Source organism: Panulirus ornatus, chromosome 22, assembly GCF_036320965.1.
Source record: "Panulirus ornatus isolate Po-2019 chromosome 22, ASM3632096v1, whole genome shotgun sequence".
NCBI classification, from domain to species: Eukaryota; Metazoa; Arthropoda; class Malacostraca; order Decapoda; family Palinuridae; genus Panulirus; species Panulirus ornatus.
Window position 1 is genome coordinate 8,309,018 of NC_092245.1, and position 27,334 is coordinate 8,336,351.

The 27,334-nt window shown below is 42.8% G+C and overlaps 1 long non-coding RNA gene across 2 annotated transcripts in view; it reads right to left on the bottom strand.

Moving 5' to 3' along the window:
• The window catches only part of LOC139756474 (uncharacterized), a 33,761-nt gene extending 10,259 nt beyond the window's left edge, over positions 1–23,502 (bottom strand). For both annotated transcript variants that reach the window (XR_011714354.1, XR_011714353.1), the window contains exons 1-2: positions 23,360–23,502; positions 22,954–23,238 (exon numbers count right to left, since the gene is read on the bottom strand). This is a non-coding gene — a long non-coding RNA (uncharacterized lncRNA). The remainder of the gene's footprint in view (positions 1–22,953; positions 23,239–23,359) is intronic.
• Between the last annotated feature and the right edge of the window lie 3,832 nt (positions 23,503–27,334).

The window sequence follows — 27,334 nt, forward strand, 5'->3', positions numbered from 1 at the left end:
GCCCTGATTCAATCCACTGACAACACGTCAACCCCGGTATACCACATCGATCCAATTCACATTATTCCTTGCCCTCCTTTCACCCTCCTGCATGTTCAGGCCCCGATCACACAAAATCTTTTTCACTCCATCTTTCCACCTCCAATTTGGTCTCCCACTTCTCCTCGTTCCCTCCACCTCCGACACGTATATCCTCTTGGTCAATCTTTCCTCACTCATTCTCTCCATGTGCCCAAACCATTTCAAAACACTCTTCTGCTCTCTCAACCACGCTCTTTTTATTTCCACACATCTCTCTTACCCTTACATTACTTACTCGATCAAACCACCTCACACCACACATTGTCCTCAAACATCTCATTTCCAGCACATCCACCCTCCTGCGCACAACTCTATCCATAGCCCACGCCTCGCAACCATACAACATTGTTGGAACCACTATTCCTTCAAACATACCCATTTTTGCTTTCCGAGATAATGTTCTCGACTTCCACACATTCTTCAAGGCTCCCAGGATTTTCGCCCCCTCCCCCACCCTATGATCCACTTCCGCTTCCATGGTTCCATCCGCTGCCAGATCCACTCCCAGATATCTAAAACACTTTACTTCCTCCAGTTTTTCTCCATTCAAACTCACCTCCCAATTGACTTGACCCTCAACCCTACTGTACCTAATAACCTTGCTCTTATTCACATTTACTCTTAACTTTCTTCTTTCACACACTTTACCAAACTCAGTCACCAGCTTCTGCAGTTTCTCACATGAATCAGCCACCAGCGCTGTATCATCAGCGAACAACAACTGACTCACTTCCCAAGCTCTCTCATCCACAACAGACTTCATACTTGCCCCTCTTTCCAAAACTCTTGCATTCACCTCCCTAACAACCCCATCCATAAACAAATTAAACAACCATGGAGACATCACACACCCCTGCCGCAAACCTACATTCACTGAGAACCAATCACTTTCCTCTCTTCCTACACGTACACATGCCTTACATCCTTGATAAAAACTTTTCACTGCTTCTAACAACTTGCCTCCCACACCATATATTCTTAATACCTTCCACAGAGCATCTCTATCAACTCTATCATATGCCTTCTCCAGATCCATAAATGCTACATACAAATCCATTTGCTTTTCTAAGTATTTCTCACATACATTCTTCAAAGCAAACACCTGATCCACACATCCTCTACCACTTCTGAAACCACACTGCTCTTCCCCAATCTGATGCTCTGTACATGCCTTCACCCTCTCAATCAATACCCTCCCATATAATTTACCAGGAATACTCAACAAACTTATACCTCTGTAATTTGAGCACTCACTCTTATCCCCTTTGCCTTTGTACAATGGCACTATGCACGCATTCCGCCAATCCTCAGGCACCTCACCATGAGTCATACATACATTAAATAACCTTACCAACCAGTCAACAATACAGTCACCCCCTTTTTTAATAAATTCCACTGCAATACCATCCAAACCTGCTGCCTTGCCGGCTTTCATCTTCCGCAAAGCTTTTACTACCTCTTCTCTGTTTACCAAATCATTTTCCCTAACCCTCTCACTTTGCACACCACCTCGACCAAAACATCCTATATCTGTCACTGTATCATCAAACACATTCAACAAACCTTCAAAATACTCACTCCATCTCCTTCTCACATCACCACTACTTGTTATCACCTCCCCATTTGCGCCCTTCACTGAAGTTCCCATTTGCTCCCTAGTCTTACGCACTTTATTTACCTCCTTCCAGAACATCTTTCTATTTTCCCTAAAATTTAAATATACTCTCTCACCCCAACTCTCATTTGCCCTCTTTTTCACCTCTTGCACCTTTTTCTTGACCTCCTGTCTCTTTCTTTTATACATCTCCCACCCAATTGCATTTTTTCCCTGCAAAAATCGTCCAAATGCATCTCTCTTCTCTTTCACTAATAATCTTACTTCTTCATCCCACCACTCACTACCCTTTCTAATCAACCCACCTCCCACTCTTCTCATGCCACAAGCATCTTTTGCGCAATCCATCACTGATTCCCTAAATACATCCCATTCCTCCCCCACTCCCCTTACTTCCATTGTTCTCACCTTTTTCCATTCTGTACTCAGTCTCTCCTGGTACTTCCTCACACAAGTCTCCTTCCCAAGCTCACTTACTCTCACCACCCTCTTCACCCCAACATTCACTCTTCTTTTCTGAAAACCCATACAAATCTTTACCTTAGCCTCCACAAGATAATGATCAGACATCCCTCCAGTTTCACCTCTCAGCACATTAACATCCAAAAGTCTCTCTTTCGCGCGCCTGTCAATTAACACGTAATCCAATAACGCTCTCTGGCCATCTCTCCTACTTACATACTTATACTTATGTATATATCGCTTTTTAAACCAGGTATTCCCAATCACCAGTCCTTTTTCAGCACATAAATCTACAAGCTCTTCACCATTTCCATTTACAACACTGAACACCCCATGTATACCAATTATTCACTCAACTGCCACATTACTCACCTTTGCATTCAAATCACCCATCACTATAACCCGGTCTTGTGCATCAAAACCACTAACACACTCATTCAGCTGCTCCCAAAACGCTTGCCTCTCATGATCTTTCTTCTCATGCTCAGGTGCATATGCACCAATAATCACCCATCTCTCTCCATCAACTTTCAGTTTTACCCATATCAATCGAGAATTTACTTTCTTACATTCTATCACATACTCCCACAACTCCTGTTTCAGGAGTACTGCTACTCCTTCCCTTGCTCTTGTCCTATCACTAACCCCTGACATTACTCCCAAGACATTCGCAAACCACTCTTCCCCTTTACCCTTGAGCTTCGTTTCACTAAGAGCCAAAACATCCAGGTTCCTTTCCTCAAACATACTACCTATCTCTCCTTTTTTCCCATCTTGGTTACATCCACACACATTTAGACACCCCAGTCTGAGCCTTCGAGGAGGATGAGCACTTCCCGCGTGACTCCTTCTTCTGTTTCCCATTTTAGAAAGTTGAAAATACAAGGAGGGGAGGATTTCTGGCCCCCCCGCTCCCGTCCCCTCTAGTCGCCTTCTACGACACGCGAGGAATGCGTGGGAAGTATTCTTTCACCCCTATCCCCAGGGATAATACATATATATACACATATATACACACATACATACGCACATACACAGACACACACACATACATATATATATATACATATGAAAAATGTAAGAAATAATTTAGAAAACTGAAACTTCTAGCTTGAAATGAAATGAAAAATGAATGTCACATAATGGTTCAATCTCTGGCTATGGAAAAGGGAAATGTATAATTTATTTACACAAACGTCAATAGTAGTTTTCATCAATTTAACCACTGCATCATACTGCCTGGTCCACTTCTCTTATCATGAAACAGGAATATTGGCTTATGATGTTTCTCAATTGTCTTCAGTACACAAAGTACAACCATATCTTATATATATATATATATATATATATATATATATATATATATATATATATATATATATATATATATATATATATATACAAACATATACACACATGCACATAATTCATACTTGCTGCCATTATTCATTCCTGTCACAACCCCGCCACACATGAAACAGCATCCTCCCTCCCCGTGCGAGGTAGCACTAGGAAAAGACAACAAAGGCCACATTCGTTCACACTCAGTCTCTAGCTGTCATGTATAATGCACCGAAACCACAGCTTCCTTTCCACATCCAGGCCCGACAAAACTTTCCGTGGTTTATCCCAGACGCTTCACATTCCCGGGTTCAAACCATTGACGGCACGTCGACCCCGGTATACCACATCGTTCCAATTCAGTATTCCTTGCGCGCCTTACACCCACCTGTACGTTCAGGCCCCTATCGCTCGAAATCTTTTTCACTCCATCCTTCCACCTCCAATTTGGTCTCCCACTTCTCCTCGTTCCCTCCTACCTCTGACACATATATCCTCTTTGTCAATCTTTCCTCACTCATTCTCTCTATGTGACCAAACCATTTCAATACATCCTCTTCTGCTCTCTCAATTACACTCTTTGTATCACCAAACATCACCCTCACCCTTTCATTACTTACTTGATCAAACTAATTCACACCACATATTGTCCTCAAACATCTCATTTCCAACTCATCCACCCTCCTCCCCACAACCCTATCTATAGCCCATGCCTCACAACCATATAACATTGTTGGAACCTTTATTCCTTCAATCATGCCCATTTTTTCTCTTCAAGATAACGTTCTTGCCTTCCATACATTTTTCAGTGCTCCCAGAACCTTCGCCCTCTCCCCCACCCTATGACACACTTCCGCTTCCATGGTTCCATCCGCTGCCAAATCCACTCCCAGATATCCAAATCACTTCACTTCCTCCAGTTTTTCTCTATTCAAACCCACCTCCCAATTTGCTTGTCCCTCAACCCTACTGTACCTAATAACCTTGCTCTTATCCACATTTACTCTCAGCTTTCTTCATTCACGCACTTTGCCAAACTCAGTCACCAGCTTCTGCAGTTTCTCACCCGAATCAACCACTCACTCCAAGCTCTCTCGTCTACAACAGACTGCATACTTGCCCCTCTCTCCAAAACTCTTGTATTCTCCTCCCTAACAACCCCATCCATTAACAAATTAAACAACCATGGAGACATCACGCACCCTTGACGCAAACCGACATTCACTGAGAACCAATCACTTTCCTCTCTTCCTACTCGTACACATGCCTTACATCCTCGATAAAAACTTTTCACTGCTTGTAGCAACTTACTTCTCACACCATATACTATATATATATATATATATATATATATATATATATATATATATATATATATATATATATATATATATATAGAAGTTATATACTAGAAGTTTCAGTTTTCTAAATTGTTTCTTACATTTTTCATATGTATGTATATGTATGTGTGTGTGTGTGTATATGTGCGTATGTATGTGTATGTGTGTGTATGTGTATATGTATATATATATATGTATATTATCCCTGGGGATAGGGGTGAAAGAATACTTCCCACGTATTCCTCGCGTGTCGTAGAAAGCGACTAGAGGGGACGGGAGCGGGGGGCCAGAAATCCTCCCCTCCTTGTATTAACTTTCTAAAATGGGAAACAGGAGAAGGAGTCACGCGGGGAGTGCTCATCCTCCTCGAAGGCTCAGAGTGGGGTGCCTAAATGTGTGTGGATGTAACCAAGATGTGAAAAAAGGAGAGACAGGTAGTATGTTTGAGGAAAGGAACCTGGATGTTTTGGCTCTTAGTGAAACGAAGCTCAAGGGTAAAGGGGAAGAGTGGTTTGGGAATGTCTGGGGAGTAAAGTCAGGGGTTAGTGAGAGGACAAGAGCAAGGGAAGGAGTAGCAATACTCCTGAAACAGGAGTTGTGGGAGTATGTGATAGAGTGTAAGAAAGTAAATTCTCGATTAATATGGGTAAAACTGAAAGTTGATGGAGAGAGGTGGGTGATTATTTGTGCATATGCACCTGGGCATGAGAAGAAAGATCAAGAGAGGCAAGTGTTTTGGGAGCAGCTGAATGAGTGTGTTAGTGGTTTTGATGCACGAGACCGGGTTATAGTGATCGGTGATTTGAATGCAAAGGTGAGTAATGTGGCAGTTGAGTGAATAATTGGTATACATGGGGTGTTCAGTGTTGTAAATGGAAATGGTGAAGAGCTTGTAGATTTATGTGCTGAAAAAGGACTGATGATTGGGAATACCTGGTTTAAAAAGCGAGATATACATAAGTATACTTATGTAAGTAGGAGAGATGGCCAGAGAGTTATTGGATTACGTGTTAATTGACAGGCGTGCGAAAGAGAGACTTTTGGATGTTAATGTGCTGAGAGGTGCAACTGGAGGGATGTCTGATCATTATCTTGTGGAGGCTAAGGTGAAGATTTGTATGGGTTTTCAGAAAAGAAGAGTGAATGTTGGGGTGAAGAGGGTGGTGAGAGTAAGTGAGCTTGAGAAGGAGACCTGTGTGAGGAAGTACCAGGAGAGACTGAGTACAGAATGGAAAAAGGTGAGAACAATGGAAGCAAGGGGAGTGGGGGAGGAATGGGATGTATTTAGGGAATCAGTGATGGATTGCGCAAAAGATGCTTGTGGCATGAGAAGAGTGGGAGGTGGGTTGATTAGAAAGGGTAGTGAGTGGTGGGATGAAGAAGTAAGAGTATTAGTGAAAGAGAAGAGAGAGGCATTTGGACGATTTTTGCAGGGAAAAAATGCAATTGAGTGGGAGATGTATAAAAGAAAGAGACAGGAGGTCAAGAGAAAGGTGCAAGAGGTGAAAAAAAGGGCAAATGAGAGTTGGGGTGAGAGAGTATCATTAAATTTTAGGGAGAATAAAAAGATGTTCTGGAAAGAGGTAAATAAAGTGCGTAAGACAAGGGAGCAAATGGGAACTTCAGTGAAAGGCGCAAATGGGGAGGTGATAACAAGTAGTGGTGATGTGAGAAGGAGATGGAGTGAGTATTTTGAAGGTTTGCTGAATGTGTTTGATGATAGAGTGGCAGATATAGGGTGTTTTGGTCGAGGTGGTGTGCAAAGTGAGAGGGTTGGGGAAAATGATTTGGTAAACAGAGAAGAGGTAGTGAAAGCTTTGCGGAAGAAGAAAGCCGGCAAGGCAGAAGGTTTGGATGGTATTGCAGTGGAATTTATTAAAAAATGGGGTGACTGTATTGTTGACTGGTTGGTAAGGTTATTTAATGTATGTATAACTCATGGTGAGGTGCCTGAGGATTGGCGGAATGCGTGCATAGTGCCATTGTACAAAGGCAAAGGGGATAAGAGTGAGTGCTCAAATTACAGAGGTATAAGTTTGTTGAGTATTCCTGGTAAATTATATGGGAGGGTATTGATTGAGAGGGTGAAGGCATGTACAGAGCATCAGATTGGGGAAGAGCAGTGTGGTTTCAGAAGTGGTAGAGGATGTGTGGATCAGGTGTTTGCTCTGAAGAATGTATGTGAGAAATACTTAGAAAAGCAAATGGATTTGTATGTAGCATTTATGGATCTGGAGAAGGCATATGATAGAGTTGATAGAGATGCTCTGTGGAAGGTATTAAGAATATATGGTGTGGGAGGCAAGTTGTTAGAAGCAGTGAAAAGTTTTTATCGAGGATGTAAGGCATGTGTACGTGTAGGAAGAGAGGAAAGTGATTGGTTCTCAGTGAATGTAGGCTTGCGGCAGGGGTGTGTGATGTCTCCATGGTTGTTTAATTTGTTTATGGATGGGGTTGTTAGGGAGGTAAATGCAAGAGTTTTGGAAAGAGGGGCAAGTATGAAGTCTGTTTGGGAGGAGAGAGCTTGGGAAGTGAGTCAGTTGTTGTTCGCTGATGATACAGCGCTGGTGGCTGATTCATGTGAGAAACTGCAGAAGCTGGTGACTGAGTTTGGTAAAGTGTGTGGAAGAAGAAAGTTAAGAGTAAATGTGAATAAGAGCAAGGTTATTAGGTACAGTAGGGTTGAGGGTCAAGTCAATTGGGAGGCGAGTTTGAATGGAGAAAAACTGGAGGAAGTGAAGTGTTTTAGATATCTGGGAGTGGATCTGGCAGCGGATGGAACCATGGAAGCGGAAGTGGATCATAGGGTGGGGGAGGGGGCGAAAATTCTGGGGGCCTTGAAGAATGTGTGGAAGTCGAGAACATTATCTCGGAAAGCAAAAATGGGTATGTTTGAAGGAATAGTGGTTCCAACAATGTTGTATGGTTGCGAGGCGTGGGCTATGGATAGAGTTGTGCGCAGGAGGATGGATGTGCTGGAAATGAGATGTTTGAGGACAATGTGTTGTGTGAGGTGGTTTGATCGAGTGAGTAACGTAAGGGTAAGAGAGATGTGTGGAAATAAAAAGAGCGTGGTTGAGAGAGCAGAAGAGGGTGTTTTGAAGTGGTTTGGGCACATGGAGAGGATGAGTGAGGAAAGATTGACCAAGAGGATATATGTGTCGGAGGTGGATGGAACGAGGAGAAGTGGGAGACCAAATTGGAGGTGGAAAGATGGAGTGAAAAAGATTTTGTGTGATCGGGGCCTGAACATGCAGGAGGGTGAAAGGAGGGCAAGGAATAGAGTGAATTGGAGCGATGTGGTATACCGGGGTTGACGTGCTGTCTGAGGATTGAATCAAGGCATGTGAAGCGTCTGGGGTAAACCATGGAAAGCTGTGTAGGTATGTATATTTGCGTGTGTGGACATATGTATATACATGTGTATGGGGGGAGGTTGGGCCATTTCTTTCGTCTGTTTCCTTGCGCTACCTCGCAAACGCGGGAGACAGCGACAAAGTATAATATAAAAAAAAAAAATATATATATATATATATATTTTTTTTTTTTTTTTTTTTTTTTTTTATACTTTGTCGCTGTCTCCCGCGTTTGCGAGGTAGCGCAAGGAAACAGACGAAAGAAATGGCCCAACCCCCCCCCCCCATACACATATATATATTATATATATATAATATAAATATATATTGTTACGAACCTGCGTGTTGGTAGTGTGTATGATAGGGAATTTGTATGCTTACATAAACCGCATGGTGACCTGGGAGGTCCCAAGGGATTCCTGGACCGGTCCCACGTGTACCTGTCATCTCACACACCAAGTCAGGTGGCCAAGATGAGTGGCGCGTCCCGCAACCGACCTGCTGATTACTACTCAGCGGAGTAGCGGAGATACTGAGCATTATTGACAGCAAACCGGCTATAGTCGTCTGCCTGGATCTAGAAAAAGCCTTCGAGCTCGCCAGTCCGCTGGCGATACTAGAGACTCTAGCTGAGAAGGGAGTCCAGGGCAGGCTCGTCGGGTGGATCCAGACTACCTGATGCATCGCCAGGAACGAGTACGATTCCAAGGAGTCGCCTCGTCATAAAAGCCCCTCGAGAATGGCAGCCCACAAGGAGGCATCCTCAGCCCGACTCTTCAACATCGTGATGGAGAATCTTGTGAAGCTCCCCTTCAGGCCTACAGCTAAGTTCCTCTGCTACGTTGATGATCTCCAGCTGATAGTGCGAGGACGCAGGAGAGTCAATAACGCCCAACACGCGCTTAAGCTGATTGGAAATGAGTGCAACAGACTGTGGCTCAAGATGAATCCAAACAAGTCAAGTGCGATGGCCTTCTGCTCCACGAGACCAGACAGGATGCTCTCCCTTCAGGGAACGTCGGTAACCTGGACCGACCGACACCCACCAGGTGTCTTGGAGTGTGGGTTGACCACAAACTCAGCTTCACGGACGCAGCTTCAGTATCTCCAACAGAGAACGAGAAACAGAGAAAACCTAATGACGTCACTGACCAGCCCAGCCGCTGGGGCCAACATGGAGGTGCTCAGGACCCACTACACCGCGGCCATCAGCTCGCTGGTAGACCAGTGTGCTCCAGCACTCACAGACCTGAGGGAGGACCCGCTGACCAACATGGAGGTCATGCAAAATGATACACTCAGGACCATGCTGGGAGCTCCCATGTGGACCAGCACCTGCAACCTGCAGATGGTGACGTGGCTGCCACTGCTATCACCAAGGGTCACACAGATAACAACGGCGACCCGAGCCAAGATCTGCAGGTCGAGCAAACCCTCCACCACGAAAGTCAAAATCCAGGCCGCCCATCACCGAGACCAAAGGACGCGAGGAACCTCCGGGTCGCACGTGGCGGCCAATATCATCCACGCCTACCGAGCGGAGACATCCACACTGCAGACTGAAGACGCACCACACCATCGGTATAGTTCACCACCTCCATGGGACCCTCCACCAGCCATCTTCGCAGTCAGTCTTAGGAGACAAAAAGTCTAGCCTCCAGCAGGAAGACATCAAAAGACTGAGTCTGAGAGCCATGGCCACTGAGACGCCTGCTGGAGCTGTGGCATACTTCACAGACGCATCAGTGGACCTGACAGATGAGGGAAGGTCGAGAGCTGCGGCCTTCCACACACAAGGTCATACACGTCTCTGTAGGCTGTCAAATGGCTGCTCCACGCTACAGACGGAGCTAACAGCCATCTCCAAAACCCTGGAACATGCAGCCACCTCGCACTCGTGATAATACACACGGACTCCAAGTCATCAGTGCAAGCGCTGCAACACAGCCGCCCAAAGAACAACATCAAGCTTGTCACCTCGATCCTCGCTCAGCTCCAAGAGCTGCAGCCACAGGGACGTCCCGTCACCATACACTGGATCCCCAGTCACGTGGGGATCGAGGGAAACGAGACACCAGACGAGGCAGCTAAAGCAGCTACACGCTTCAACAACATCCAGATGCACGTTCCAGTAAGCCAGCTACAAATGAAGCACCAGCTACAGACAGCAGCAAGGCTCTGGATCAAGAAGAATCTCCTGGACGCCTACAATGCCGGATCCATGTCAGTTAAGTGGTACATGGTGGCCGCGTCATTGGAGCCACCATATAACGACAGAGACATGAGCAGGAATACCCTGGTCAATCTACACCGTCTACGACTGGGGTACCAATACAGCTGGCAACGAACTGACGGCGTCATCAAGGACTGCGTCATCAAGGACTGCGTCTACTGCCAGGAGCCGTCAACGCACCCACTGGAACACTACATGCTGGACTGTCAAGTGACACAAAGTCTCCGTGAAAGAGTTCCTGATTTCAGTGAGGAAGACCACGTACTACCAGCGGCCTCACTATTTCAGAGGGTTCAAAGAAACCATATAGGACACCTACTACAGACCATAAGGGAAGTCCCACCTCCCAAGTGAGAATAAATCAAGACTAAAAACCAGGGAACGGGCCACCAACAGGCAAAGGCCCGTGTCGGACCAACAGGTCCGTCGATCTTAACAACAACAACAACAACAACAACATCTGGGAGCCGATTCCTTCAGCAGTCCCGTGCCTAGCAAGGTAATCAAGGCTTTCCTCTGTCTCGAGCCCCGAAGCCACCGCTGCCCTAGATTGCAAGACGTTACACTGTGTCACGTCAGGTATAAGTGTAACGATGTATCAAAACTTGTCATGAAATTGCGCAACGACTAAGTGGCTTGTGTCATACTTCTATAGTCAACTTGTCATAAAGGAAGGAGATCTGGTTTGAAATCTTACTTGGAATGTAGAATGTGGAATATTGAATGTTAAGTGTTAACGAAAGTGTTTGTACCCGATTAATGAGTGTCACCTTGTATTCTTATTTCTTGTATTATATGTGGATTTAACCCTGGTGTTTGTTTTAATCCCATAACGTTAATACAGCGTTATCCAGTGCGCATAGTAAATATAAATGACGGAACTTTACAGAAAGATTCGTAACATAAGAATTGGCGACCCTGCCAGGATAGGTAAGAATCGTAATGTAATATATATAAATATATATATATATATATATATATATATATATATATATATATATATATATATATATATATATATATATATTCCTATGAGTCCACGGGGAAAATGAAACACGAAAAGTTCCCAAGTGCACTTTCGTGTAATAATCACATCATCAGGGGAGACACAAGAGAGAAATATAACAGTCAGTTGATATACATGGAAGAGACGAAGCTAGGACTCCATTTGGTAAACATGTGATCACGCGCAAAATTGTGATCCTTTCCAATATATATATATATATATATATATATACACACGTCCACACACGCAAATATACATACCTACACAGCTTTCCATGGTTTACCCCAGATGTGAAGCGTCTGGGGTAAACCATGGAAAGCTGTGTAGGTATGTATATTTGCGTGTGTGGACGTGTGTATGTACATGTGTATGGGGGGGGGGTTGGGCCATTTCTTTCGTCTGTTTCCTTGCGCTACCTCGCAAACGCGGGAGACAGCGACAAAGTATAAAAAAAAAAAAAAAAAAAAAAAATATATATATATATATATATATATACATATAAGAATACATCCCACGTATTCCCTGCGTGTCGTGGAAGGCGACTAAAAGGGGGGGGGGGGGAGCGGGGGGCTGGAAATCCTCCCCTCTCATCATTATTTTTTTTAATTTTCCAAAAGAAGGAACAGAGAAGGGGGCCAGGTGAGGATATTCCCTCAAAGGCCCAGCTCTCTGTTCTTAACGCTACCTCGCTAACACAGGAAATGGCGAATAGTTTGAAAGAAAAAGAAATATATATATATATATATATATATATATATATATATATATATATATATATATATATATATATATATATATATATATATATGGGAGCGGGGGGCTGGAAATCCTCCCCTCTCGGTTTCTTTTTTAATTTTCCAAAAGAAGATACAGAGAATTGGGCCAGGTGAGGGTATTCCCTCAAAGGCCCAGTCCTCTGTTCTTAACGCTACCTCGCTAATGCGGGAAATGGCGAATAGTTTGAGAAAAAAAAAAAATATATATATATATATATATATATATATATATATATATATATATATATATATATATATATATATATATATTCATTTTCCGCAAAGCTTTTACTACCTCTTCTCTGTTTACCAAATCATTTTCCCTAACCCTCTCACTTTGCACACCACCTCGACCAAAACACCCTATATCTGCCACTCTATCATCAAACACATTCAACAAACCTTCAAAATACTTACTCCATCTCCTCACATCACCACTACTTGTTATCACCTCCCCATTTGCGCCCTTCACTGAAGTTCCCATTTGCTCCCTAGTCTTACGCACTTTATTTACCTCCTTCCAGAACATCTTTTTATTCTCCCTAAAATTTAATGATACTCTCTCACCCCAACTCTCATTTGCCCTCTTTTTCACCTCTTGCGGAAGATGAAAGCCGGCAAGGCAACAGGTTTGGATGGTATTGCAGTGGAATTTATCAAAAAAAGGGGGTGACTGTATTGTTGACTGGTTGGTAAGGTTATTTAATGTATGTATGACTCATAGTGAGGTGCCTGAGGATTGGCGGAATGCGTGCATAGTGCCATTGTACAAAGGCAAAGGGGATAAGAGTGAGTGCTCAAATTACAGAGGTATAAGTTTGTTGAGTATTCCTGGTAAATTATATGGGAGGGTATTGACTGAGAGGGTGAAGACATGTACAGAGCATCAGATTGGGGAAGAGCAGTGTGGTTTCAGAAGTGGTAGAGGATGTGTGGATCAGGTGTTTGCTTTGAAGAATGTATGTGAGAAATACTTAGAAAAGCAAATAGATTTGTATGTAGCATTTATGGATCTGGAGAAGGCATATGATAGAGTTGATAGAGATGCTCTGTGGAAGGTATTAAGAATATATGGTGTGGGAGGCAAGTTGTTAGAAGCAGTGAAAGGTTTTTATCGAGGATGTCAGGCATGTGTACGTGTAGGAAGAGAGGAAAGTTATTGGTTCTCAGTGAATGTAGGTTTGCGGGAGGGGTGTGTGATGTCTCCATGGTTGTTTAATTTTATGGATGGGGTTGTTAGGGAGGTGAATGCAAGAGCTTTGGAAAGAGGGGCAAGTATGAAGTCTGTTGTGGATGAGAGAGCTTGGGAAGTGAGTCAGTTGTTGTTCGCTGATGATACAGCGCTGGTGGCTGATTCATGTGAGAAACTGCAGAAGCTGGTGACTGAGTTTGGTAAAGTGTGTGAAAGAAGAAAGTTGAGAGTAAATTTTAATAAGAGCAAGGTTATTAGGTACAGTAGGGTTGAGGGTCAAGTCAATTGGGAGGTAAGTTTAAGGGGAGAAAAACTGGAGGAAGTAAAGTGTTTTAGATATCTGGGAGTGGATGTGGCAGCGGATGGAACCATGGAAGCGGAAGTGAATCATAGGGTGGGGGAGGGGGCGAAAATTCTGGGAGCATTGAAGAATGTTTGGAAGTCGAGAACATTATCTCGGAAAGCAAAAATGGGTATGTTTGAAGGAATAGTGGTTCCAATAATGTTGTATGGTTTCGAGGCATGGGCTATGGATAGAGTTGTGCGCAGGAGGATGGATGTGCTGGAAATGAGATGTTTGAGGACAATATGTGGTGTGAGGTGGTTTGATCGAGTAAGTAATGTAAGGGTAAAAGAGATGTGTGGAAATAAAAAGAGTTTGGTTGAGAGAGCAGAAGAGGGTGTTTTGAAATGGTTTGGTCACATGGAGAGAATGAGTGAGGAAAGATTGACCAAGAGGATATATGTTTCAGAGGTGGAGGGAACGAGGAGAAGTGGGAGACCAAATTGGAGGTGGAAAGATGGAGTGAAAAAGATTTTGAGTGATCGGGGGCTGAACATGCAGGAGGGTGAAAGGCGTGTAAGGAAGAGAGAGAATTGGAACGATGTGGTATACCAGGGTCGACTTGCTTTCAAGGGATTGAACCAGGGCATGTGAAGCGTCTGGGGTAAACCATGGAAAGCTCTGTGGGGCCTGGGTGTGGAAAGGGAGCTGTGGTTTCGGGCATTATTACATGACAGCTAGAGAGTGAGTGTGAACGAATGGGGCCTTTGTTGTCATTTCCTAGCGCTACCTCGCACACATGAGGGGGGGAGGGGTTTGTTATACCATGTGTGGCGAGGTGGCGATGGGAATAAATAAAGGCAGAAAGTATGAATTATGTACATATGTATATATGTATATGTCTGTGTGTGTATATATATGTGTACATTGAGATGTATAGGTATGTATATTTGCGTGTGTGGACGTGTATGTACATACATGTGCATGTGGGTGTGTTGGTCCATTTCTTTCGTCTGTTTCCTTGCGCTACCTTGCTAACGCATATATATATATACATATATATATATATATATATATATATATATATATATATATATATATATATATATATATATATATATATATATATATCCCTGGGGATAGGGGAGAAAGAATACTTCCCACGTATTCCCTGCGTGTCGTAGAAGGCGACTAAAAGGGAAGGGAGCGGGGGGCTGGAAATCCTCCCCTCTCGTTTTTTTTTTTTTTTTTTTCTTTTAATTTTCCAAAAGAAGGAACAGAGAAGGGGGCCAGGTGAGGGTATTCCCTCAAAGGCCCAGTCCTCTGTTCTTAACGCTACCTCGCTATCGCGGGAAATGGCGAATAGTATGAAAAAATATATATATATATATATATATATATATATATATATATATATATATATATATATATATATATATATATATATATTTATTTTATATTTATTTATTATACTTTGTCGCTGTCTCCCGCGTTTGCGAGGTAGCGCAAGGAAACAGACGAAAGAAATGGCCCAACCCACCCCCATTTACATGTATATACATACGTCCACACACGCAAATATACATACCTACACAGCTTTCCATGGTTTACCCCAGACGCTTCACATGCCTTGATTCAATCCACTGACAGCATGTCAACCCCGGTATACCACATCGCTCCAATTCACTCTATTCCTTGCCCTCCTTTCACCCTCCTGCATGTTCAGGCCCCGATCACACAAAATCTTTTTCACTTCATCTTTCCACCTCCAATTTGTTCTCCCTCTTCTCCTCGTTCCCTCCACCTCCGACACATATATCCTCTTGGTCAATCTTTCCTCACTCATTCTCTCCATGTGCCCAAACCACTTCAAAACACCCTCTTCTGCTCTCTCAACCACGCTCTTTTTATTTCCACACATCTGTCTTACCCTTACGTTACTCACTCGATCAAACCACCTCACACCACACATTGTCCTCAAACATCTCATTTCCAGCACATCCATCCTCCTGCGCACAACTCTATCCATAGCCCACGCCTCGCAACTATACAACATTGTTGGAACCACTATTCCTTCAAACATACCCATTTTTGCTTTCCGAGATAATATTCTCGACTTCCACACATTCTTCAAGGCCCCCAGAATTTTCGCCCCCTCCCCCACCCTATGATCCACTTCCGCTTCCATGGTTCCATCCGCTGCCAGATCCACTCCCAGATATCTAAAACACTTCACTTCCTCCAGTTTTTCTCCATTCAAACTCACCTCCCAATTGACTTGACCCTCAACCCTACTGTACCTAATAACCTTGCTCTTATTCACATTTACTCTTAACTTTCTTCTTCCACACACTTTACCAAACTCAGTCACCAGCTTCTGCAGTTTCTCACATGAATCAGCCACCAGCGGTGTATCATCAGCGAACAACTGACTCACTTCCCAAGCTCTCTCATCCCCAACAGACTTCATACTTGCCCCTCTTTCCAAAACTCTTGCATTTACCTCCCTAACAACCCCATCCATAAACAAATCAAACAACCATGGAGACATCACACACCCCTGCCGCAAACCTACATTCACTGAGAACCAATCACTTTCCTCTCTTCCTACACGTACACATGCCTTACATCCTCGATAAAAACTTTTCACTGCTTCTAACAACTTTCCTCCCACACCATATATTCTTAATACCTTCCACAGAGCATCTCTATCAACTCTATCATATGCCTTCTCCAGATCCATAAATGCTACATACAAATCCATTTGCTTTTCTAAGTATTTCTCACATACATTCATCAAAGCAAACACCTGATTCACACATCCTCTACCACTTCTGAAACCACACTGCTCTTCCCCAATCTGATGCTCTGTACATGCCTTCACCCTCTCAATCAATACCCTCCCATATGATTTACCAGGAATACTCAACAAACTTATACCTCTGTAATTTGAGCACTCACTCTTATCCCCTTTGCCTTTGTACAATGGCACTATGCACGCATTCCGCCAATCCTCAGGCACCTCACCATGAGTCATACATACATTAAATAACCTTACCAACCAGTCAACAATACAGTCACCCCCTTTTTTAATAAATTCCACTGCAATACCATCCAAACCTGCTGCCTTGCCGGATTTTATCTTCCGCAAAGCTTTCACTACCTCTTCTCTGTTTACCAAATCATTTTCCCTAACCCTCTCACTTTGCACACCACCTCGACCAAAACACCCTATATCTGCCACTGTATCATCAAACACATTCAACAAACCTTCAAAATACTCACTCCATCTCCTTCTCACATCACCACTACTTGTTATCACCTCCCCATTTGCGCCCTTCACTGAAGTTCCCATTTGCTCCCTTGTCTTACGCACTTTATTTACCTCCTTCCAGAACATCTTTTTATTCTCCCTAAAATTTAATGATACTCTCTCACCCCAACTCTCATTTGCCCTTCTTTTTTACCTCTTGTGTGTATATATATATATATATATATATATATATATATATATATATATATATATATATATATATACACACACAGACATATACATACATACACATGTACATAATTCATACTTGCTGCCTTCAATCATTCCCATCGCCACTCCGCCACACATGAAATGACAACCCCCTCCCCCCGTATACGCGCGAGGTAGCGGCAGGAAAAGAATAACAAAGGCCACATTCGTTCACACTCAGTCTCTAGCTGTCATGTATAATGCACCGAAACCACAGCTCCCTTTAAACATCCAGGCCCCACAAACTTTCCATGGTTTACCCCAGACGTTTCACATGCCCTGGTTCAATCCACTGACAACAAGTCGACCCGGTATACCACATCGTTCTAATTCCCTCTATTCCTTGCACGCCTTTCACCCTTCTGCGTGTTCAGGCCCCGATCGCTCAAAATCTTTTGCACTCCCTCTTTTTACCCCCAATTTGGTCTCCCACTTCTCCTCGTTCTCTCCACCTCCGACATATATATCCTCTTGGTCAATCTTTCCTCACTCATTCTTCCATGTGACCAAACCATTTTAAAACACCCTCTTCTGCTGTCTCAACCGCACTCTTTTTATTACTACACATCTCTCTTACCCTTTCATTACTTACTCGATCAAACCACCTCACACCACATACTGTCCTCAAACATCTCATTTCCAACACATCCACCCTCCTGCGCACAACTCTATCTATAGCCCACGCTTCGCAACCATGTAACATACCCATTTTTGCTTTCCGAGATAATGTTCTTGCCTTCCACACATTTTTCAACGCTACCAGAACTTTCGCCCCCTCCCCAACCCTTTGCCTCACTTCCGCTTCCATGGTTCCATCCGCTGCTAAATCCACTCCCAAATATCTAAAATACGTCACTTCCTCCAGTTTTTCTCCATTCAAACTTACCTCCGAATTGACTTGTCCCTCAACCCTACTGTACCTAATAACGTTGCTCTTATTCACATATACTCTAAGCTTTCTTCTTTCACACACTTTACCAAACTCAGTCACCAGATTCTGCGGTTTCTCACCCGAATCAGCCACCAGCGCTGTATCATCAGCAAACAACAACTGACTCACTTCCCAAGCCCTCTCATCCATTACAGACTGCATACTTGCCCCTTTCTCTAAAACTCATGCATTTACCTCCATATCAACAACCCCATCCATAAAGAAATTAAACGACAATGGAGACATCACGCACACCTGCCGCAAACCGGCATTCACTGAGAACCAGTCACTTTCCTCTCTTCCTACTCGTACACATCCTTTACATCCTCGATAAAAACCTTTCACTGCTTCTAACAATTTACCTCCCACACCATATTTTCTTAATACCTTCCACAGAGCATCTCTATCAACTCTATCATATGCCTTCTCCAGATCCATAAATGCTACATGCAAATCCATTTGCTTTTCTAAGTATTTCTCACATACATTCTTCAAAGCAAACACCTGATCCACACATCCTCTACCACTTCTGAAACCACACTGCTCTTCCCCAATCTGATGCTCTGTACATGCCTTCACCTCTATGAATACCGTCCCATATGAATTCCCAGGAATACTCAACAGACTTGTACCTCTAATTTGAGCACTCACTCTTATCCCCTTTGCCTTTGTACAATGGCACTATGCATGCATTCCGCTAATCCTCAGGCACCTCACCATGAATCATACATACATCAGATATCCTTACCAACCAGTTACCCTCTTTTTTGATAAATTCCACTGCAATACCATCCAAACCCGCTGCCTGGTCAGTTTTCATCTTCCGCAAAGCTTTTACTACCTCTTCTCTGTTTACCAAATCATTCTCCCTAACCCTCTCACTTCGCACACCACCTCGACACAAAACACCATATATCTGCTACTCTATCATCTAACACATTCAACAAAGCTTCAAAATACTCACTCCATCTTCTCACATCACCACTACTTGTTGTCACCTCCCCATTAGCCCCCTTCACCGATGTTCCCATTTGTTCTTTTGTCTTACGCACTTTATTTACCTCCTTCCAAAACATCTTTCCATCATCCCTAAAATTTAATGATACTCTCCCTCCCCAACTCTCATTTGCCCTCTTTTTCACCTCTTCCACCTTTCTCTTGACCTCCTGCCTCTTTCTTTTATACATCTCCCAGTCATTTGCACTATTTCCCTGCAAAACTCGTCCAAATGCCTCTCTCTTCTCTTTCACTAATAATCTTATTTCTTCATCCCACCACTCACTACCCTTTCTAATCTGCCCATTTCCCACACTTCTCATGCTACGAACATCTTTTGCGCAAGCCATCACTGCTTCAATAAATACATCCCATTCCTCCCACACTCCCCTTACGTCCTTTGCTCTCACCTTTTTCCATTCTGTACTCAGTCTTTCATGGTACTTCCTCGCACAAGTCTCCTTTACAAGCTCACTTGCTCTCACCACTCTCTTCACCCCAACATTTTCTCTTCTCTGAAAGCCTATACAAATCTTCACTTTCGCTTCCACAAGATTATGATCAGACATCCCTCCAGTTGCACCTCTCAGCATAATAACATCCAAAAGTCTCTCTTTTCTGCGTCTATCAATTAACACGTAATCCAATAACGCTCTCTGGTCATCTCTCCTACTTACATACGTATACTTATGTGTATCTCTCTTTTTAAACCAGGTATTCCCAATCACAGGTCCTTTTTCAGTACACATATCTACAAGCTCTTCATTTCCATTTACAACACTAAACACCCCATGTACACCAATTATTCCCTCAACTGCCACATTACTCACCTTTGCATTCAAATCACACATCACTATAACTTGGTCTCGTGCATCAAAACTACTAACACACTCACTCAGCTGCTCCCAAAACACTTGCCTCTCATGATCTTTCTTCTCATGCCCAGGTGCATATGCACCAATAATCACCCATCTCTCTCCATCCACGTTCAGTTTTACCCATATCAATCTAGAGTTTACTTTCTTACACTCTACCACATACTCCCACCACTCCTGTTTCAGGAGTAGTGTTACTCCTTCCCTTGCTCTTGTCCTCTCACCAACCCCTGACTTTACTCTCGAAACATTTCCAAACCACTCTTCCCCTTTACCCTTGAGCTTCGTTTCACTCAGAGCCAAAACATCTAGGTTCTTTTCCTCAAACATACTACCTATCTCTCCTTTCTTCTCATCTTGGTTACATCCACACACATTTAGACACCCCAAACTGAGCCTTCGAGGAGGATGAGCACTCCCCGGGTGACTCCTTTTTCTGTTTCCCCTTTTAGAAAGTTAAAATACAAGGAGGGGAGGGTTTCCAGCTCCCCGCTCCCGTCCACTTTAGTCGTCTTTTACGACACGTGAGGAATGCGTGGGAAGTATTCTTTCTCCTCTATACTTTTTTCGCTGTCTCCCGCGTTCTAGGTAGCGCAAGGAAACAGACAAAAGAATGGCCCAACCCACCCACATACACATGTATATACATACACGTCCACACACGCACATATACATGCTTATACATCTCAACGAATACATATATATACACACATAGACATATACATATATACACACGTACATAATTCATACTGTCTGCCCTTATTCATTCCTGACGCCACCCCGCCACACATGAAATGACAACCCCCTCCCCCCGCATGTGCGTGAGGTATCGCTAGGAAACGACAACAAAGGCCACTTTCGTTCACACTCAGTCTCTAGCTGTTATGTGTAATGCAACGAAACCACAGCTCCCTTTCCACATCCTGGCCCCACAAAACTTTCCATGGTTTACCCCAGATGCTTCACATGCCCTGGTTCAATCTATTGACAGCACGTCGACCCCGGTATACCACATCGTTCCAATTCACTCTATTCCTTGCACGCCTTTCACCCTCCTGCATGTTCAGGCCCCGATCACTCAAAATCTTTTTCACTCCATCTTCCCACTTCCAATTTGGTCTCCCACTTCTCGTTCCCTCCACCTCTGACACAAATATCCTTTAGGTCAATCTTTCCTCACTCACTCTCCATGTGACTAAACCATTTCAAAACACCCTCCTCTGCTCTCTCAACCACACTCTTCATTACCACACATCTCTCTTACCCTTTCATTACTTACTCGATCAAACCACCTCACACCACATATTGCTTCAAACATCTTATTTCCAGCACATCTACCCTCCTCCACACAACTCAAACTATATCCCACGCTTCGCAACAATATAACATTTTTGGAACTACTATTCTTTCAAACATACCCATTTTTGCTTTCCAAGATAACGTTCTTGACTTCAACACGTTTTTCAACGCTCCCATATACACAAACGCTCATGCACGCGCATAAACATACATATAAATATCTACATATACACTCACATTCATATACATACACATTCACAGACATGTACATATTCACATGTACATATTCATGCTTGCTTGCCTTCATCCATTACTGTCGCTACCTCACCATTTAGGAAATAGTGTCGCTACCCCCCGCCTTAGCGAGGTAGCTCCAGGAAAACAGACCAAAAAGAAAAAAAAAAAAAAGGCCACATTCGTTCACACTCAGTCTCTAGCTGTCATGTGTAATGCACCGAAACTACAGCTCCTTTTCCACATCCAGGCTCCACAAAACTGCCCATGGTTTACTCCAGACGCTTCACATGCCCTGGTTCAGTCCATTGACAGCATGTTGACACCGATATGCCACATCGTTCCAATTCATCCTATTCCTTGCAAGCCTTTCACCCTCCTGCACGTTCAGGCCCCGATCGCTCAATCTCTTTCACTCCATCTTTCCACCTCCAATTTGGTCTTCCGTTTCTCCTTCTCTTCACCTCTGCTGACACATATGTCCTCTTAGTCAATCTTTCCTCACTCATTCTTTCCATATGTCCAGACCATTTCAAAACACCTTCTTCTGCTCTCTCAACCACACTCTATTTATTACCACACATCTCTTTTACCCTTTCATTACTTACTCGATCAAACCACCTTACACCACGTTTTGTCCTCAAACATCTCATTTCCAGCACATCCACCCTCCGCACAACTCTATCTATAGCCCACGCCTCGCAACAATATAACATTGTTGGAACCACTATTCCTTCAAACATACCCATTTTTGCTTTGCCGAGATAACGTTCTGGCCTTCCACACATTCTTCAACGCCTCCAGAACTTTCGCCCTCCCCCCCCACTCTGTGACTCACTTCCGCTTCCATGGTTCCATCTGCTGCCAAATCCACTCCCAGATATCTAAAACACTTCACTTCCTCCTGTTTTTCTCCATTCAAACTTACCTCCCAGTTAAATATACAGGATAGATACAAGACAGATAAAGCAGAATACAAGAATACTGTCATTGTCATAACTGGTTGTAGTTACTAGAGATTATTACTTGATAGTTGATGTTCACGTCATATTACCCCGGGGGCCCATAGCCATGGTTTAAGTAAATCCCCTTAATTCAGACATTAATGACTCAACTATGGCAATGGACTGCCAAGCATACTTTAACTACTCACTTTCCTGTGGGCTAAGGAAAAGCCTATAACCCTCTTACATTTAACTCCTTAATAGAATGATATGGGTACTCACAACCCAGCAATCAAATGTGCGTAAGTACGCAATGATTGTAATCTTAATACCTAACTGGTTGGAACACTACGAACATAATCGTGAAGCAGGGGTTCGCGGATGTTTACTCAATTCTAGAAATCTGACTACTCACGGTATCATAATATGGCATGCATTCTAACACAAATGCTAATGGTAAACAAACCTCCTAATTCTCAATTGCACATGGCTTCTTGTTCTCTGGTGCTGACAATTCACTTGAGAGTGTAACACATGGTCTCAGCTGGATTGTTAGTAGCTGGACGGCAGCCAGGTCTATGGACGTGAGTGTGTCTAGCCAAGCAATGGCCCCACATGCTCCACGTCAGGTCAGTTCGTCAGTGGTCGCGTTTCCTACAACAGCGTTGAGTCAATCACGCCAGAAGCAGGTCCTCAATATTCACACATGCTGCACGGGACACAAGCTGCTGTCCACGCCTCACCTGCTGCCCTGTGGGAATCGAATTTGTCAGTGTCTCTTGTAGACACATTATTGGCTCCTTATCCTCAGTGGGCAAGCCATGTACAGTGTATAGAGACACCTTTTGTAACAAATCGAGGTGTTAGCTTACCGGAATTTCTTAGTGGATGTTGAATGTTATGCTGGGTAACTGTCTCTATAGGAGTAGGGTACTTAACTTACCCCCCCCCCCCTAAGCTGGGCAACTCTCTCTCCAATGACGTATAGTGCTGAACTGACCCACAACTACGTCTCGTCTGCTTACTGCGCGAGTTGAAATCACATTGGGTTGCCAAGGCGATCGTTTCAGTTTCCATGCTTAATTACATCGCTATGTTACTTTCTGAACTTCCCACTTCACTTTGTCACTTGGCCACACTCGATACATTTTCGTGGTGACCTGATTTGAGACTATATCACTGTATGTACTTAATTGAGCACCGTAAATAATAGACTTCTGCATATGGCGCAATCCTATATGGAAACTGCTATGATGACATGTCTCGTACAATTTAATTTCTATAATCAACCTACAGCTATACTCATGATACATGCCACGGGTTATTTTACATATTAATTCCTTACATTACTCTTACAATATGCTACTTTGTTCCTTACTGGCTAAACACTATTAGAAGAGTACCCATACGTGGCCTCTTCCCCCCTCCTCCCGCGGGAGGGATGTGATGGGGGGTCAGTTGGTGACTGTCAGCCCCTCGCTGTTGACCCGGGGTGCTAAACAACATTGTGGGGTTGTTAACATAGGATCTCCCTCCCCCATATAGTGGCTCTAGTAAAAATGTATATTCTTAATTGCAAGATATGATATTCCCAACATATCAAATAACAACTAGGAGTCAAGGATACTATACAGGTTAGGTAGATATGACAAACCTGGTGACCATCTGATCACTTGTTGGCTCCGTCTGTTTGTTTTGAGCCATAATAACATGGCTGCGCGATAACTTATGCGCACAATCAGATCTCGTCTTCTCCAACAACAATTCTAACTTATTATATATATATATATATATATATATATATATATATATATATATATATATATATATATATATATATATATATATATATATATCCCTGGGGATAGGGGATTAAGAATACTTCCCACGCATTCCTCACGTGTCGTAGAAGGCGACTAAAGGGGACGGGAGCGGGGGGCCAGAAACCCTCCCCTCCTTGTATTTTAACTTTCTAAAAGGGGAAACAGAAGAAGGAGTCACGCGAGGAGTGCTCATCCTCCTCGAAGGCTCAGATTGGGGTGTCTAAATGTGTGTGGATGTAAGCAAGATGAGAAAAAAGGAGAGATAGGTAGTATGTTTGAGGAAAGGAACCTGGATGTTTTGGCTCTGAGTGAAACGAAGCTAAAAGGTAAAGGGGAAGAGTGGTTTGGGAATGTCTTGGGAGTAAAGTCAGGGGTTAGTGTGAGGAGAAGAGCAATGGAAGGAGTAGCACTACTCCTGAATCAGGAGTTGTGGGAGTATGTGATAGAGTGTAAGAAAGTAAATTCTAGATTGATATGGATAAAACTGAAAGTGGATGGAGAGAGATGAGTGATTATTGGTGCATATGCACCTGGGCATGAGAAGAAAGATCATGAGAGGCAAGTGTTTTGGGAGCAGCTGAATGAGTGTGTTAGTGGTTTTGATGCACAAGACCGGGTTATAGTGATGGGTGATTTGAATGCAAAGGTGAGTAATGTGGCAGTTGAGGGAATAATTGGTATACATGGAGTGTTCAGTGTTGTAAATGGAAATGGTGAAGAGCTTGTAGATTTATGTGCTGAAAAAGGACTGGTGATTGGGAATACCTGGTTTAAAAAGCGAGATATACATAAGTATACGTATGTAAGTAGGAGAGATGGCCAGAGAGCGTTATTGGATTACGTGTTAATTGATAGACGCACGAAAGAAAGACTTTTGGATGTTAATGTGCTGAGAGGTGCAACTGGAGGGACGTCTGATTATTATCTTGTGGAAGCGAAGGTGAAGATTTGTGGGGGTTTTCAGAAAAGAAAAGAGAATGTTGGGGTGAAGAGAGTGGTGAGAGTAAGTGAGCTTGGGAAGGAGACTTGTGTGAGGAGTACCAGGAGACACTGAGTACAGAATGGAAAAAGGTGAGAACAAAGGAGGTAAGGGGAGTGGGGAGGACTGGGATGTATTTAGGGAATCAGTGATGGCTTGCGCAAAAGATGCTTGTGGCATGAGAAGCGTGGGAGGTGGGTTGATTAGAAAAGGTAGTGAGTGGTGGGATGAAGAAGTAAGATTATTAGTGAAAGAGAGGAGAGAGAGGCATCTGAACGATTTTTGCAGGGAAAAAATGCAAATGAGTGGGAGAGGTATAAAAGAAAGAGGCAGGAGGTCAAGAGAAAGATGCAAGAGGTGAAAAAGAGGGCAAATGAGAGTTGGGGTGAGAGAGTATCATTAAATTTCAGGGAGAATAAAAAGATGTTTTGGAAGGAGGTAAATAAAGTGCGTAAGACAAGGGAACAAATGGTAACTTCAGTGAAGGGGGCTAATGGGGAGGTGATAACAAGTAGTGGTGATGTGAGAAGGAGATGGAGTGAGTATTTTGAAGGTTTGTTAAATGTGTTTGATGATAGAGTGGCAGATGTGGGGTGTCTTGGTCGAGGTGGTGTGCAAAGTGCGAGGGTTAGGGAAAATGATTTGGTAAATAGAGAAGAGGTAGTAAAAGCTTTACGGAAGATGAAAGCCGGCAAAGCAGCAGGCTTGGATGGTATTGCAGTGGAATCTATTAAAAAAAGGGGGTGACTGTATTGTTGACTGGTTAGTAAGGTTATTTAATGTATGTATGATTCATGGTGAGGTGCCTGAGGATTGGCGGAATGCGTGCATAGTGCCATTGTACAAAGGCAAAGGGGATATGAGTGAATGCTCAAATTACAGAGGTATAAGTTTGTTGAGTATTCCTGGTAAATTATATATAATTATATATATATATATATATATATATATATATATATATATATATATATATATATATATATATATATATATATATATATATATATATATATATATATATATATATATATATATATTGGAAAGGATCACAATTTTGTGCGTGATCAAGATATTCCTATGAGTACACGGGGAAAATGAAACACTATAAGTTCCCAAGTGCACTTTCGTGTAATAATCACATCATCAGGGGAGACACAAGAGAGAAATATAAGCCAGTTGATATACATCGAAGAGACGAAGCTAGGACGCCATTTAGTAAGCACGCGATTGTCCAAGACATACAACGAGCGTTAATAAACTTATCATTTTACAAATTTTATCAACAATAAAGTTATCTAATTTGTATAGACCATTCCTAATATTAAGATTATAATTCTTTATGTATTCAGTAATAGAAGATTCAATGATATTTCTCGTGGTAATAGAGTTAGAGTTAATAACTGAGATGGCATTAGTCAAGTCAATACAATGATCATAGTTTTTAACGTGATTAAACAAGGCATTTGATTCTTGTCCCGTTCTTATACTATATTTATGTTGCTTAAGTCTAACAGAAAGATCCTTACCAGTCTGCCCAACATAAAGTTTATTAGAATTTCCAGATAAATTTACAGAAAACCTACCAATGTATGCTCGTATATCCATTATTACTCATCTCAACATGACAGAGTTAAATCATCATCATTTCCATCTATGTTCCTAAGGGCATTACGTATTTGCAGTCCCGAGTTTATTGATGATGAGTTTGAGAAGATATATTCTATTGGATCTCAGTTAAAATACCCTTAATCTTTTCATTGATAAATCCCTTAAGTTAGCAAAGACATCGTTTTATAGAGTTGAGCCCAAACCTCCCATTGACACCAAGAATCTTTTAGGTCTCCCTTTTAATGATAATTTTACTTTACTTCCCATGTTGCTCAAATCCTTTAATGTAAATGTTGCCTTTAGCAACAATAATGCTATAAAGAATATCTTAATCAGGAATTCACCAGAAAATTCTTTTGCATACATCTATAAAGTGCCATGTGGAAATTGTGATGAATTTTATGTTGGGCAAACTGGTAAGGGTCTTTCTGTTAGAC